We start from the raw sequence: 15,803 nt of genomic DNA on the forward strand, positions 1-15,803 counted from the left end.
CACCTTAAAATGCATTCAAAATCTAGGCAGTGGGAAAGTAGGAGCACAGTGAAGAGATGAGCAGCTAGCAACATACAGTAAACAAGCCGATACAAGGGCAAAACTCTTCCCCCTCCTGCATCACTCACTGCAAACATCTGGCTTAGTCAAAAAAGTGCATTCCCTCAGGTATGCACCACTTCAGACAGAGAAGGGTAAGCTTTCACCTTGTCCATTGTCCTGTGAGTGGCCTAGATGTTAGAAATAGAGATACACATGAGCTATTAGTATAATTTGCAAAATCGTTTCAATTTAGTAAAGAAATACAAATTACAAAAAAAATAACAGCATGATGGGAACATGTTAGGCCTGCGTGGCACAGAGCAGAGTGAGAACAATCCCGAGCAGTCAGCAACATGCAGGTCTGGAAAGAATCGTTGCAGTCAGGCAGGGACGCCACTGAAGACAGTGCTGTGTGAGCTGGTGGTGAAAGTTCACTGCAGTGTGAGGGAGAACAGGTGCTGTCTAAACTGTCTTGAGGAGCTGAGGGTGGTTCGGACAGGTTGTCCACTTCTCTGCCAGTGGGCCAGAGACAAGCATGAGGTGGGGCATTGGAATAAGGGTATGACAGTCTGGTGGAGATGGGGCAGTGGACAAGTCTGAGGGGTGGTATACGAAGAGTTGAGGGACTGGGAGAGGACTGGGGCAGAGTGGTTAAGACAGCAGTAGGCAAGAACAGAGTGTGTGCAGCTACTGAAACCAAAGGAGGGATGTAGGCAATGGCATGACATGAGAGAAACAAGACAGAGCAAAGACCAGATGAGTGCCTGCACTGTGAATGAGTCAGAGAGGATGAATAGCGTTGGCCAGCATCTGAACTACACTTTGTGTGGATAAGTTAGTGAGAAAGAGGCAAATCCTGCAGATAGTTCAAGTCAGGAGCTGCGTCAGCATGCATTTATTCCTTATAAACCTTTACTTGTTCCTTTAAATCCTGCAGATACTGTGGATAGGTTCACTAATCTTTTTGGGGTAAGAATGCACACTCAAAGCACCACTGCTCACCGCATCACAAAGGTTAAAAACATGAGTATGGTTAAAAAACAACTGGAGTTCTTTTGGCCTTTCTTGACTGAGATGTCTTCAAGGCAAAATGATACTGCAAGTAATAATGGTACAAAATTCATTCTGCTCACAATTACAGAGAAATAGGTCAATTTCTAACCTCTAATGAGCTTATCTCAGTAAAATCTAAATTGTGTGATAGACAGTAATAATTGTTGCATACTGTACTGTATGTCTCTCTTCAGGTGCCTCGAATAATGAACCTTTACTTGTTCTTCTACAGCCTACGTATGCTAAAAGTACATTAAAAGTAACTTCATTCCTGCTTGAATCTGGAGTTGCATTTCTACAATGTTTGCAATAATCAATGTTATGCTGTTTTGTAAGCAATAATACAAAAGAGAGGGTTGATTGTGGGACTGTTAATACAATTTGTTTTTATTGTAATATTGTTACCCTCTCTGACCTTTTTTATTGGTCTTCTTAGCATGCCTATTTATTGAGCTTGGATGTATAAGAGTGCGTGATCTTCCCTAGGGATTTGTATACAATTCCAGCCCCAAGTCTTCATCCAGCCTTTATTGAAAGTTTGTGTATTTCAAGTAAAATATATAGTCACTGGTGAATTACTACAGCCACCGTTAAGACAGCATAAATCTCACCAGGCACATATAACCAATAGAGCCATTAATCTAAATTAGAATGAGACAGCAAGATATTTGCAGGCTGTTAGAAAATTGGGAAGCAGAGTGGTGTGCTTCTCTTAGGTCAGTAGACTGCAGAGTAAGCACTCCCTGTGTGATATACAGTAACTGTTTTTCTTTTCCAGCTCCTTTCCTTCCTTCTAAAACAGTATTTACTGCAGCATTTTCACCAAATTGCAGATACAGGAGATCTGGTACTGTCCTCCTTTGTGTGTTATTGTGTAAAATGTATTCTTTAGAAATGCTTCTGTTAAGGAATGGTGAGGAACAACGCTGTAGGTTACAGCCAGGCACCTTGCCACTGGCAGTTCCTGTATCTCTGAAAGAAGACCTCAATCACAAAAAAAAATCAGACAGGGCTGAAACACAGCTTCTCTGGGGTTTTCTGGTCATCATTCAGGAACAATAGTGAGAATAAACAGCCTTTTAAAATAAGTCTATTGTTCCTAAGACTTAAATATGGCGTATAAATGAAAATTGGCATTGCCGAATTTCACATCTGGGACTTGGAGAATATTATGTTCGCTCTAATAGGCCATATTGTTAAGAACTTCACTTTAAAACTGATGCACTGTTAAAAACTGACTCAAATTCCCCAGCTGGCCCACTCTGATGACATCATTATCACTACCACTCCCTGAACCCCATACCCATCACACTGCACAGGGTCTTTATACTCATTTGCTCTTGCTGATTGTTTCATGCAAATCTTATTTTTGTTATTGTTTAACGAAGTTCAGCATTAAAAGTATGTTTTCATCTATTTACCCAGAGGGTAACCACAGCATCAGCTTTAACAGCTACTATGTGTGCAACAACTGGCGACAAGACACGCAGACAAGATACCAGGAACAGCAAGGTGCAGAACCTAAAGATGTGATCCTATGATCCAGCCATCCAATATCACAAAGCTGCTTAATCCAGTGAAGGCTGCAGCAACCCAGAACCTATACTAGGAGCACAGCGTGCCTGGGCCATCCCACACCTTGGATAAGGATGCCAGGCCATCGCAAGGTATGGATTCACACACAATGGGACTGTTTACAGATGCCAAGCACAATTGAAACTCTCTGGCAACTGTAGTACCTGGAAAAAATCCCAAGCAGGCATAATCCATGCAGTTCTGCTCTGCTGCTACTGGGATTTGACCACGGTTGTTTGTGGGCTCAGAGAGGACACAGCGCCACTCCTGCTGTGTCACAAGACTGGGTCACCTGATTTGGGAGGCTATGTATTAAATCCAATCCTAAGACTCAAGTGCTGTGGTGCAGCAACCCCAGAACAATGCTGTCCATGAACATATCACTTCATTATTAGTCTAGGTTTAACTGTTTGGCAAATATAAAGACAGACACATTAAGCTTCCACTTATGTACAACAATGTGATGAAATTCATTGAGCTGCTGTACTTTCACCTTCTAAAAAAGTACACTAGTCACAAGAGGATATTCCATGCCATCACAAAATTAATGTACAATTTTAAAACAAACATAATTGTAAGTCTGAATGTACTCCAATTCAGACTGTGTGTAAGGTCCCCAAGTTCAAAGTGACATGTTCTTGCCAAATTGTCTTCAAACTATACTCATAAATGAAGGAGATAATTAATTTATAGCAATTGCAATATTTTCAGGAAAGAGAATGAGACCTTGTTCTCATTAAACATCATAAAGTAATCATGAGACATCACAAATCATGAAGTAGAATGTAGGATTTTTTCCATGCATAAATAACGCTAGCCTGTAGTTTTGGACTGACTGATTAAAAATGTATGAAAATGAAAGTTAGAGGTCCTCGACATTCGCAAGTATTCATTAATTTGCACAACACAATAGCGTGTTGCACCACCTGCAGTACCTGTCTGGATCATCTCCGACTGCTACAGTAGCTAGTTTCTCAAACATTTATGAATCATTTTGGAAACTGCAGAATAAATGTAAAAAAAAATAAAAATGTAAAAATTGAGCTACTTGCAAATAGCTCAACCAATAAAACTCCAGGCATACTATTTTAGTTGATGCTTTAAATTGTATGTAGCTCTAATCACGCATATATCTAAAACAAAGATCTTCTCAAGTTTCTAAGAAACTCGGCTCACTGGCCATCGTTTAGCATTCTTATATGCTACACTTGCATGACAATATTTATAGTTCTGTAGCAGCAGCAACAGTCTTGGTTCAGAATGTGTTCATGAATCTTGTGTTCCTACAATCTGTGCATAGCATTCCTATGTATCCCCTTGGCTGCAATGCTTTTCTTGACTTAAACACTAAGCCCTACATAATAATTTAAAACATAAAAGTTTGGAAACAAATAATACCACCCAGCTGAACAAGTAGATTGCTCTATGTACCCATATGTGCTGTAAGGGTTTTTGAGCTGAAGTGGATGGGTTAGAATGTACCCTAATAGGATTTTGCAAACAAATATTATGCATGTAAAATTTATGCAGCAGATTATTTAGCATCTGTTTAGGTTCTTTGTAGTAAACAAGCATATTGGTGAGGGAATGATCTAAATCCACTGAGTACCACCATGTTGACATACCTTCTGCTTTCCTATCCTGCAAAGGTGCAAGTAGAAAAGGGCATTTCATAACAGTTCGTTCACTTGCTGCCTGTTAATCTTATGTCTTATGTTCTGTATATTGAATAAGTCAGTGCATTAGTCACCTGAAGTCACTTAAATCTGGATTATGTTATGATAAAATTAGTATTTAATGCATCACAGTGAGTCTTAATAAAGGAATACTGTATAAGGAAAGATATCTGAGTTACCTTTGGCAGAAAAGTTCAAATTTACTAGCTACTAAATATCATTAAAGTCAAGCACAAAAAATCATTACACCATTTCTTTTTGAGATATGGTCTCAATATGGACTGAGCCAGTCTGTATTGAGAAATGAACAAATCCGCACTGCTGCATTAGAAAATGGGCATAACTCATGCACCTGCTAATCCCTTCTATGGGATGAAATAGAGCAAAATGCAATCCTCTTTTTTTCCATTTCCTGCCAAAATGCAGCAAAGCTGTGATTACACTGGAATTGCTTGGTTTGCACAATGCTACATAAATACAATTAATTATTAGTTTTCCACCCAAGTCCTTCAGGTGTGTGAAGAAGGTGTCATACCTTCATAAACCAATGTACTGTGAATAACACACAACTATAACATATGAACCGACAATGACTGAAAACATTTGACTGTCGAAAATAACCAGTGGAAAAAGGGAAGAAAGTGGAAATTTAGAGATTAGATTACTACTGTATTTAGAAAACGGTATATATTTTGGGCACTGTGGGCACCACAAGTCAGGAGGTAAAAAAGGTTTTTTCAGTATTTTCAAATCCCTCTCCCAGCTCCCTCAAACTACCACTAAGCTCTGGTGCTCTCCGTAGACAATACAGTACCTTTAGGCCAAGGGCTCTGTCTTTGTATAGAGTACAGTCACTTCTCCCCTAATTACAGGCTCTTTGGTCAATTAATATATCAGTGGACTTAAGAAGTGCACAGTGTTCTTCACCAAATGGTTGCTATTAAAATTATAGGTGTGCAAGTCCTGAGGATCCTTCTGAGGTGGAGATTAATAGGCTTTGTTCAACTCTTAGGGATGTGATCTTCAACTGCAGATATTCCAGGTTTACACAGATTTGCAGTGCTATTTCATATACCTTATTTAAAAATAATAATCAATAGTGGGTGGCTAATTTTGGTGGCTTTTTTAAATAGAATCAAATAGAAGCCCATATTCCACACTCCTCTTACTGTAGGATACCCCAGGTTCCCAAAAGCAGTACCATACTTACAATATACCCTGTCCTCACTGTTTTGGCTTTTGTCACACAAAGTAAGAACTGGGATAGTACAGTATGTGTAAAAAATTAGGTCTTCCTGAATTTTGTAATACTAGGTGATAGCCATTTGTTAATTTCATAAAACCTCCATCCGGACCAGAAAAGGGACTGTTTTACTGTCATGCCTTTTCTGAATGTCAAGTTTCCAGAAAATAATTATATTTAACATCTAATTGGACCAGTGTTATTTTTGTCATATTAATACAGTTGATAGTAACTTTTATCCTCTATATAGTTTTCCCCTCTGTATAGGCCATCTGGATCATGTTTCATGAGTATTCTGAAGGCCAGGGGGGCAGGAAAGAGAAATACCTGAAAAAAAACCCAGGTGACCAAAGAAGAAACATGCCAATTCCAAACTCAAGGCCAGAAGCAAATCCCATACTCCTGAGCTGTGGGGACAGCCGTGTTAAACACTGCATCCAAACGCAAGCTTCATCTCTGGAAATAAAATTGACTTTAACTGTCAGAAGTTGGGCTAGGATTGTAGAAAAAGTGTTATGACCTTTGGTGCTGCTGGTAGATAATGTGGTGTTTAACATCAGCATAAGAGGCTGGAAACAGCTCCACTTGAAAAGCTGGATTAGGAGAACACAACATCTGCCACATTTTTGCAAAATCATGTTACAATCAAAGAAACATCTGGAACAGCTGTTTTTCTATGATGATGTGTTTTTTTTTGCACCTCACACTTAACCTTAAGGGTATTATGGACTGAATCCAAACCTTCTCCTTACATCACTGCACACACCTAAAATGACGCACTGCCCGTTTCTACATCAAAGCTTTTCTATGCATCTACTGTATGTATATCAAATACTATTTAGAGGAATTGTGCTCATCACTGGATTATTAATGTAGATTTTAAGAGGGAATGCAGTCACAATTTCTCAGACCGGTAATTAGATCTCAGCAACTAAATTCACTGACATTATAGAAAAATGTTAAAGTTTTTTATCATGGATTACAAATGACAAATCGTGAACTTTGTGAAAATATTGTAAGTCGCCATGTTGTTGCAAACTCGCATTCAAGTTCCCACAAATTGCAATGTGATGCAGCCTTTCCTGCTCACTAGTCACAGTAATGACTAATGTGATGTAGAAGCATGTGTGGCAGACATTGTACTGCAGAAATGTTCTAGTGTGATCTGCATGCAGAGTAGTATTTGTCAGCAAAACTGTCTTGAAATCCAGAGCAATATTTCTATTGGATTAAAAGAGATGTATTCTCAAACTGGCTTTATAAAAATGTAATAAGGCCAAAACACATCACCAGAAGTCTTGTTGCCTCATTCCGAATCACACAACATTGTACTGTGCATATCTGGAAATGTTGTCTATTTTGCCATGTAAATTGGAAGTTTAACAAGTTACCGTGTGTACATTTGACTTTGTGGTCTGAAATGCACTCATAAATGCTGACTCATTCTGACCCTGAAATATAAAAATGGTGTTGCAGTTCCCCTTCACTGTTTGAAGTAACACAGGTCACTGGTTTACCAGGCTGCAAAAGACTCCCTTTTAGACAGTATGGCAGGGGTCTTGCACATAAACCCAAATGCCAAAATCTAACCTAAAAGCTTTAATGTTCCTTAGGGTTTTGGGTTGGTCCTCACTGTTCTTAATAACCCTGAGGTTCCCATGTGAAAAGACTGCTTCCGGTGCTGCCTTTATAGATAACTGGGGATCTCAGGTGTGGCCAGTTCATGAGAATGTGAAGAATGCGTTTGTCCCAGTGGGGTGACCCTGCTCCCAGGAGATTCAGCTCTGTCTCTACTGCACAGTCAGACAAGGTCATGTGCATGGAGAGTGCGTAGGACTGGAAAATGTTGATAAAATTCCACAGAAAGGAAGGAGAGAGCACTGTGAATATTCACAAAAGGATGAGAAATGTTTATGGGGATAATCCTATGTCCCAGCCCAATATGTGTGAGCAGATGAAGCAGATTAACAAGGGAGAAACCTCATAAAGTTCCAAAATCTAGGAGGCTGGCACTGCTGTGAATATGGTACCTCTGAAATCCTGTATTAAAGGACTGCAAGTGACATTTACATTACATTTCTAATACTATATATATATGAAAGAGAATGTAATATTCACATATTATATAAAACACAATGTATAAATCTCTTAATATATCTGTTAAACCTTTATACAGTACAGTGCATTGTAAAAGTACTCAGACATTCACATTCTGTTTTTCACATTTAAATATTCAAACCATTTGTTGTAGCCAACCTAAATTAATTAGTGTGCACAAAATTAACTCAAAGAGCCACACAATTAGTTGAGGGGTTTTTGTGTGTGTGCAATTATAGTATTTCTCAGTGATTTCAGATTAAAAACACCTGTCTTTCTGAGGTTCCCTGATCAGGCAAGTGAATTTCAAGCAAAGTCTCAACCATCAAGTCTATGGGGCTTTCAAAGCAACAATACAATTTTATTGTTTGTAAAGCTTTGCCTGTGATTATGTTATGTTGGGAGTGTGCTGTAAATATAATTGAACAATTGAATTGAAACTGAAAGCAAATTACAAATCAAGCAAAATAACCAGAATATTCCTGTGAGGTCAGCCTATTCAATAATCAAAAAATAGAAGGTGCTCTGTACCACCTAAATACTGCCATGCCTCCAAACTGAACCTCCCTCCAAAGAAAGTATTTAGGGATGTCACGAAATTGGAAAAACTACAGATTCAATTGATAAGATGGGGGAAACTTGATGAGTGTGATTTTTATAAAATTAGATGAAAAAATGTTTTTAGATGAAAAAGCATTTACTGTAAGCAAACAGGGGAAGCAGACAAGGTTGGATGTGCGTCTTAAAGTATTCACCCAAATGTCTGAGTATGATTTAGTCTTAGAATGGATTATTATTTATTGTAATAATGATAGTCAGAATGATTACTAGAAGGTCAGAATTAAATATATATATATCAATTGAGCAGCAATATGGGTGGTTGTATCATCAACAGTATTTATCAATCCCCACTATTTTGATTTTGTCATTTTTAAACATTTTAAAATAAAGCTGACGTTTTAAAGATAGAGTAATTTTGCCAAAACAGCTCTTATCCCATCCAGATTGTTTCCACCTGCTTGCCACCACAAAGGAGACTGTGTGGCCCAGTGAAGCTTTCAGATCTGCAAGCTCAGTGCTTCTAGAGGCCAACTGGACTGACTTTATGAGCTATGGTTTGTACCTCTTTCCATAAAAAAAAACTACACAAGGCCTATTTACAGAAAGGATTGCCTTACACTATAGACTGCCAAAGGTTACATGTAGCATAGAAACACAATTACAGGTTACATTTTAAATAATGACACAGTTATTATGCAGAGAAAATTGAAATGCATCTCACAGTTGTGTGCAGAATTCTCGGCGTCAAGCCTTTCACAAAGGTAAAAGTGCTTTCATGTGTCTCTCTCCTCTTCTCTACTTCACATTTCAAGGAACCTGGACTGTAGAAATATGAAAATAACCACTTCTTTAATAATCTCTAATTCAATGTGCTTGTTTTCCTGTACATATATAAATTCCAAGATCCTCTTTTTAATTTTACTAATCCTATTGGCACTTTTACTGCAGTGATTCTGTCTATATTCAAACTGTAAGTTAATATAGTGAAACAACTTTAAGGAGAGACTAATATTTCAAAGGGGTGTGGATGTCCAGCAACACAACTGAAGCTGGATGAGATCCTTGTAACTATAAATTGCTATAATATTGGTTAAATGGCTTTCCTTCACTTAGACCGTTTCTTAGATTCTCAGAAACATACTTAAAATACTGATTTAAAAATCATGGCTTCTTTATAAATAACATAAAGGATGCTAATTATGTATAGCTATAAAAGACTTAAATGTGATTTTTATTCAGTATTTTAAATGGGTTTAAATCATAAACTTTATGTTTAGAATTAAATCATATGTAAAAATGTATAGGTCAGATGTTCTGACAATATGGGAATTATTATGTAAAAAAGAAAATCTTGTTAGAAGAACTCCTATGGAAAAAGAAGAAAATACTAAGAGTCACATAAAATACCAGAAGCATCCAGATTTACTTTTCCATGGTTTCAGACAATGACAAGGGAAGACACAAAAATCATTTAACAATTATCAGAGGAAAAAAAACCACCTAATTGTCTTCTTATATTGCAACTACTGTATATATTTACTTCCTGAATTGAAAAGCCTAGTATTCCTAATTCCTTTTTGTAGGTTTCCTGTTTTTTGGTATCTCTTGGTCTCTTCACTCCAGTGGAACAAATCAGTTTCTGTCGATGAGCTAGCACTTAAAAATCCGCAGCTGTTCGACTGGGACTCCCCGTGTCCCTGCTGCCTATGATGAATGTGCTCAGGGAGTTGGAAAGGCAAAAAAGAGACAGGGGTTAAACACCACCTTCTCTGTGCTCTTCAATAAACCCCTTCACAATCCACTTAATTTGAAAAGGGGCTGTACTTTTTGTTTTTGTCTGCAAATTACAACAAGACAGGGCACAATTGAGGGTGTGGGCAAACTATTTTACTAAAATTTCATGACTTTTAAATCCCTAGAATCACATTACATTAAATGTGCATAACTATTAATGTCAGTATTGAAAATACCCCTTTCTGCTGTTTTTAACATTTGAAGTACAGACATGCAGTTTACTGACAGAAAACAAGTGCAACAATCTAATGGACATAATCACACATTTTGGCCACAGATAACAAACGTAAATCACAGAACATGTGAATCAAAAATCCCAACTAAGAATCGTGATAAGTTTTCAATACGGAAGTGACACCTTGTCATTTTGGATCTAATCTCCCAAAGCACTTACACAGTCTTGGAGTTGACACACAGACCTGATCAGCCTCTGGACAGACTGCTGTGGGGGTTCAGTTACTCTTCCCATGCATCAGTTGTAGTTTCCTCCTGTTGATACCTTTTACTCCAAGAGAGGCTCTGAGAAGGTTGTTTTTCTAAACGAACTTCATTGTTATCCTTCAGGTCTGCGGACTTGAACTGTCCTGCAGAAAGATCGACGTTGCTGGCTTGCATAAATGGAAAAACATTTACAGTAAAACCTCATTTGTGTCACTGCTGAATAGCCTCAAGTATATAGAATATTCACAGTGGTTAATCTGTTTAAATATTAAATAATAATATTTATGTAGCTGGTATATTTATGGTACTGAGTTGGTGTTGTGACTTTCCCATAACAAGATATTGCCTTATACAGAGTCAGTTTCCTGGATTCTTTAGACTATTTGGGTAGTCCCTAGACTCCTTATAGAAGTAAAACTTCATTCTTAGAGCAACATCTCTCAGAAGTAGGCCAGTTTCAGTTTTTTTCTGGTTTGGTATTTCAAAGAAACAATAATTTTCAAATAATAAACATATTATTAAAATATTTTAAAATTTAATAACAATATGCATTTTCTGAATAGGCAACTGATATAAAACCTAATTCTTTCACAATGCATAATTGTACAGTTTTATTGCCTTTGATCCTGTTTATTAGTCTAAATCTGTTACATAAATTGGTGACTCATATTAAAAGTATATGACTAAATAGGATTTCCTTACAGTTAATTTTCGGTTTGTTTTCTGTTTATTTTAGTTCATTTAGAACATTAATGCTCTTTTACTTTTGGGGGTTTCTTCAAGAAGCATTGAGTACAGGCTTTTAATAGGTTCAATACTGGGTGAAACCCTACTCTTTATGTGGTGATTCCCCTAGGAGTGTGGTAGTAGATGAGTGTTACTTTGGCAGGTTTGTCAGATTTTTTAGATGTTGTCATTTCTGGAACAAGGCACAGGTGTGTGTCTTGTACCAGACAGTATAACTCAACTGCAGAGATAATAAGCAGAGGCTAAAGAGAGGAACATGTACCGAGCCAAAACAGAAGCTTAAACCACCGCTACGTGGAATTGTGAGTAAATCCATCTTTTGATTTCATCCCACTGATGAGTGAAGACTTAAACTGTTGGAAGTAATTAAACTAGGATTGAGCTACAAGTACTATAAAAAACGACATGCCAAGTACTTACCTGATATGTGCAATTTGCGATGCTGTTGGGGAAAAGACACTGAAACAGTCAAAGCTGAAAAATACTAACAGACACCATGTCGAGAGAGAAGGGAAGAACACCAAGGAACCAAAACTGGAGAGAACGGAAAGAAGAAGAGGTCAGCACTGCTGAAAATACAGACCAAATTAAATTAGTGCTTGCAGTTGGATTACGTCAAAGTTGTCCTTTTTGTTTTTATTGTTGTACTATAGTAAGATATCTTTTTTGTTGTATATATGGGACAGAGTAGCTAAATTGATATTTAGCTAGAAAGCTGAGTAAGGTAGAAGCTCCATCCATGCGCTGGGCTTAGTTTTCTGCTTATTGTGTAAATAAAGTGCCTTTTAATTGCAACAATGTTTTGGGGAGACAAAAGTCTCCAGATCAGTAGAGACCAGTGGGGTTTACTTACCACACCCCCAGCAGCATCACATCACATAGATTCTGTCTTGCTTTTACTGATCAACGAGATTGTGCACTATAGACACGTTTAAATACGTTTATTCTTGTGCTTATGTCTTTTCTCTTTGGTCTTCTGGAAATTGTATGAAGTATACAGATTTTGTGTTTTGAACATCAGGAATAAAAAATCACTTTGTCCTTTCATGTCTCACTGTCCAGGGGTTCATATAGTCTCCTTAGTGGGATTAAACATTTCTAGTTTTTCTTTTCAAGCTAATAAAGCTTCCAATTTTGTGAGAGCAGACGTTGGGGAAAAAACTGTGTACTGAGGAGCTTGTGGGCAACAGTTATTGGAACAGGGACAACAAATCTTCCTGTAACTGTGGTTGTCACTCCGTTGGGTGAAGGGTGGGTTGGTAGCAAATGGGGCTTTTTACCCTTCAATACAATTCGCTGTGGACCTCACTTCCTAATAATTGGATTGCTGAAGAAAGAGTTAAGCTGGCGTGGAGTTCTGCCATGTAGTTTACATTGTTTTACAATAACATGCACATTAACATTTTAAGGGTTAGAAAACATTGATTGCAGCTGGCATCAAATTCTTTACTTGCCACTGCAGCCCACAGAGCCAAGGGCACTCTGGGGTGATTGTTCCTGATATACTGTAACTACAGTTGTTTTGATGTTTTAATTCACACATACAGGGTCATAAATCATGTCCGGGACAAGCTTAAATCTCAAATTATTTCCGCTTCAGGGATGCTGGATTTTTTCCTAATTTGTTCCTAGCATTCCTGTAGCTAATGTGAAGTCAGGAAGGAGCTGGGGAAGAGTTTTTATGATCTGAATCAAAGGTATGAACATGAGTGTCTGTCATGAGTAACTATTACCACATGCTGTACTGTACAGTGTAGTGTATGAGCATTGATATACATCTTAAAATTATGACCTAATGTTTGGCTTTGTTTTCAAGGTTTCATCTCCTGCCCAGCAGAAATTGGTAAATGCCATAGCAATTCCTAACCTGAACTGTGAGGCATAACATAATTAACATATCAAAATGCACAAAATGGTATAGGATAAAAACACAACTGCAGGAGTAAGACTTTGAACAGCAATGGTTAGGCACTGCATCTACAGTGTGGTGAAAAACTAAGTAATCCCCTAATAATTTATGGTTTCACATATTTAGACATTTGACCTTCACCTAATCATCTCTAAGTCTCAATATTAGATAAAACTAATCTTATTTGACAAATAACACTAAATTCTACTTTTTAGTAGAAAAAACAGCTGTAAAAAACAGCCAGGACTCAACAGATACAGTATGTGTGAATAAGTAAGTACACCATTAGTTCCACCATCTCGATTAAGAGGGTATGTAGAATCAGGTACACCAAAACAGGCACAAATGAACAGTTGATCATCAGGAAGTGATTCTGTTTGGCCTCAAGTACTCAGGTTTGCAGTAACATATTATTCCCAAATCAAAAGTAATCTGTGACAATTCTAGAGAAAGAAATGTTGCTGTTTATCAGTCTGGGAAGGGTTACAAAGCCATTCCCAAACAATATGAGCTCCATCATTCCAAGGTAAGGAAGATAATCTACAAAGGAAGAAAATCCCAAAACAACTGCCTATCTACCCAGGACTGACTGTATTACCAAAGTCACTCCAAAATCTGACAACATGATGCTCCTAGAAGACTTAAAGAACCCCAAGGCTTCATGGATCCTTTGTCAAGAAGAAATCCCTGCTGCCCAAGAAGAACATTGCTGTTTGGCTTAACTTTGCAATACAGTACTTGAATGAAAATCAAGGATGTTTTTTGCTCTGGACAAATGAGTCAAAAGTGGAATTGCCTGGCCAGTATTTAAAACATCATGTTTGGAGAAAACCAAACACTGCCTCAGACCAGAAGAACCTCATACAAACCATCAAGCAAGGCTGAGGAGGGTGAAGATTTGGGTCTGCTTTGCTGCCTCAGGACCTGGACACCTTGATACCATTTAGTCTACACATACCACAAAGTCAAATATGTCTAAATAAATAACCAAAAAATTTCCAAGGAGGAGTACTTTTTTACCACACTGCATCTCCTCAAGTCATTTAATCTCTAAACCATTAAAAGACTCCACTGTCAGGTCCAGGGTAACACTGTGTTGACAGGGATAGCAGAAGGACAGGGAGCCCATCCATGACCAGGAGGTGATTGTGAGTGTTTTACGACCCCAAGTGTCTAGAGGTAAAAGGGTGTAATATTTAGGATTATTTTTGGATGCAGGTGGGTTTTGGTGAGGGACTAGGAAGTGTGTCAACAAGGTTTGGTGCAACAGTGATTATTTTAAGGTGAATAAGTGACTGGTACGTAATAACACACAGTGAAAAGGAACTAGAGTGGTGCCAAAGGAAATAAAATATACACAAATGGAGCTGGCTAAGAAAGTGAGGGGAAGCTAACCTGACTACAAAAGAAAACCTGAAACACTCTTCGGCGTCTTCAAACACCCTAGCTAACCTTTACTGACTACCCAAAACCATACGAGACAAAAGGCACTCACCTCTACTAAACAAGTGTTACTAATATAAAAAAACAACTATGTGTGCAAAATGCACCCAACAACCTAAACTAAACACAACAGTTCACACAAATACACAAGTGAACTACAAATACCAAAGGGAAAACGAGAGTAGACACAAGTAACAGGGTACAAAAGAACACAGAGGTTGATGCAATATGTCTGGGCAAGGTAATGGCTAAACAAGGATAAACACAAAAAAGTACAAAGAGACGAACTTAAACCAACAAAAGCTGAAGCTATACGAAAACACACACGAACAAAGCGAAGCCAAAGCAAAAACCAAAAGGCCCCTTCCTTCTGAAAACCTCCAACTGAGAAAATGTACTGAATAATCTGCGTTCTGATTGGCCGAGGGTTAATTGAAGATGATGTCACACAGAAACAAGATGTAATGATGGACCAACGGGGGAGGGAGAACAATAAAGGTCAGGAAGTAACAGTGAGAGATGTTGCAGGAAGGGTTTGGTCAACAGTGCTGATCCTGTTGAGGAGAGGCCTGTTACTGGAGGCATGGCAGAAGATGAAAGCTCCAGGGGAGAAACCAAAATTATGGAAACAATCCTTTTTAGTCTTCCGACACCTGCAATAGCAACAAAAAAAAACCTTACTGGTAAAGCTCCTGGGGGAGGTGAGGTGTCTGGTGATTAACAGCTCTGTACAGGCGCTCCACTCCATCTTTCCCAGACACAGGAGTGCGTCTGGGGAGGCTGCAGCTCTGGGCCCAGCATCTGTTCTCAGTTCAGCGGCTGGCGAGCGTTTGGGAAGAGTAGTAATGTACTGAGAGGCATTAAAATAATTTGCAACAGTAATACTTATGGGTGGAATACAGGGTACACTATACACACTCTAGTGTACTGTAAATATAACTGAAAAAATACATACTACTAAATACCAAAAATAAAGATGGGGAAAGTAGTTCTTTTTTTTTTTTTTTTTGTCCTGTCAGAGGATGACATGGTTTTGTAAAACAAATTAATTTTTAATTAGATTTTGGTGAAACAAACATGCTGTAATGTTGTCTGTCCTACAGCAAACAGCATACCATTGTACTTACTGGACAATGGGTTTCTGCTAATTAGTTCACTTAAACAAGAATAATTTCTTTATACTGTAAATAGTTGAAACAAATGAAATCAAAAAGTAAATCTA

Source organism: Lepisosteus platostomus, chromosome 13 (assembly GCF_059453375.1).
Source record: "Lepisosteus platostomus isolate fLepPlt1 chromosome 13, fLepPlt1.hap1, whole genome shotgun sequence".
Lineage (NCBI taxonomy): Eukaryota > Metazoa > Chordata > Actinopteri > Semionotiformes > Lepisosteidae > Lepisosteus > Lepisosteus platostomus.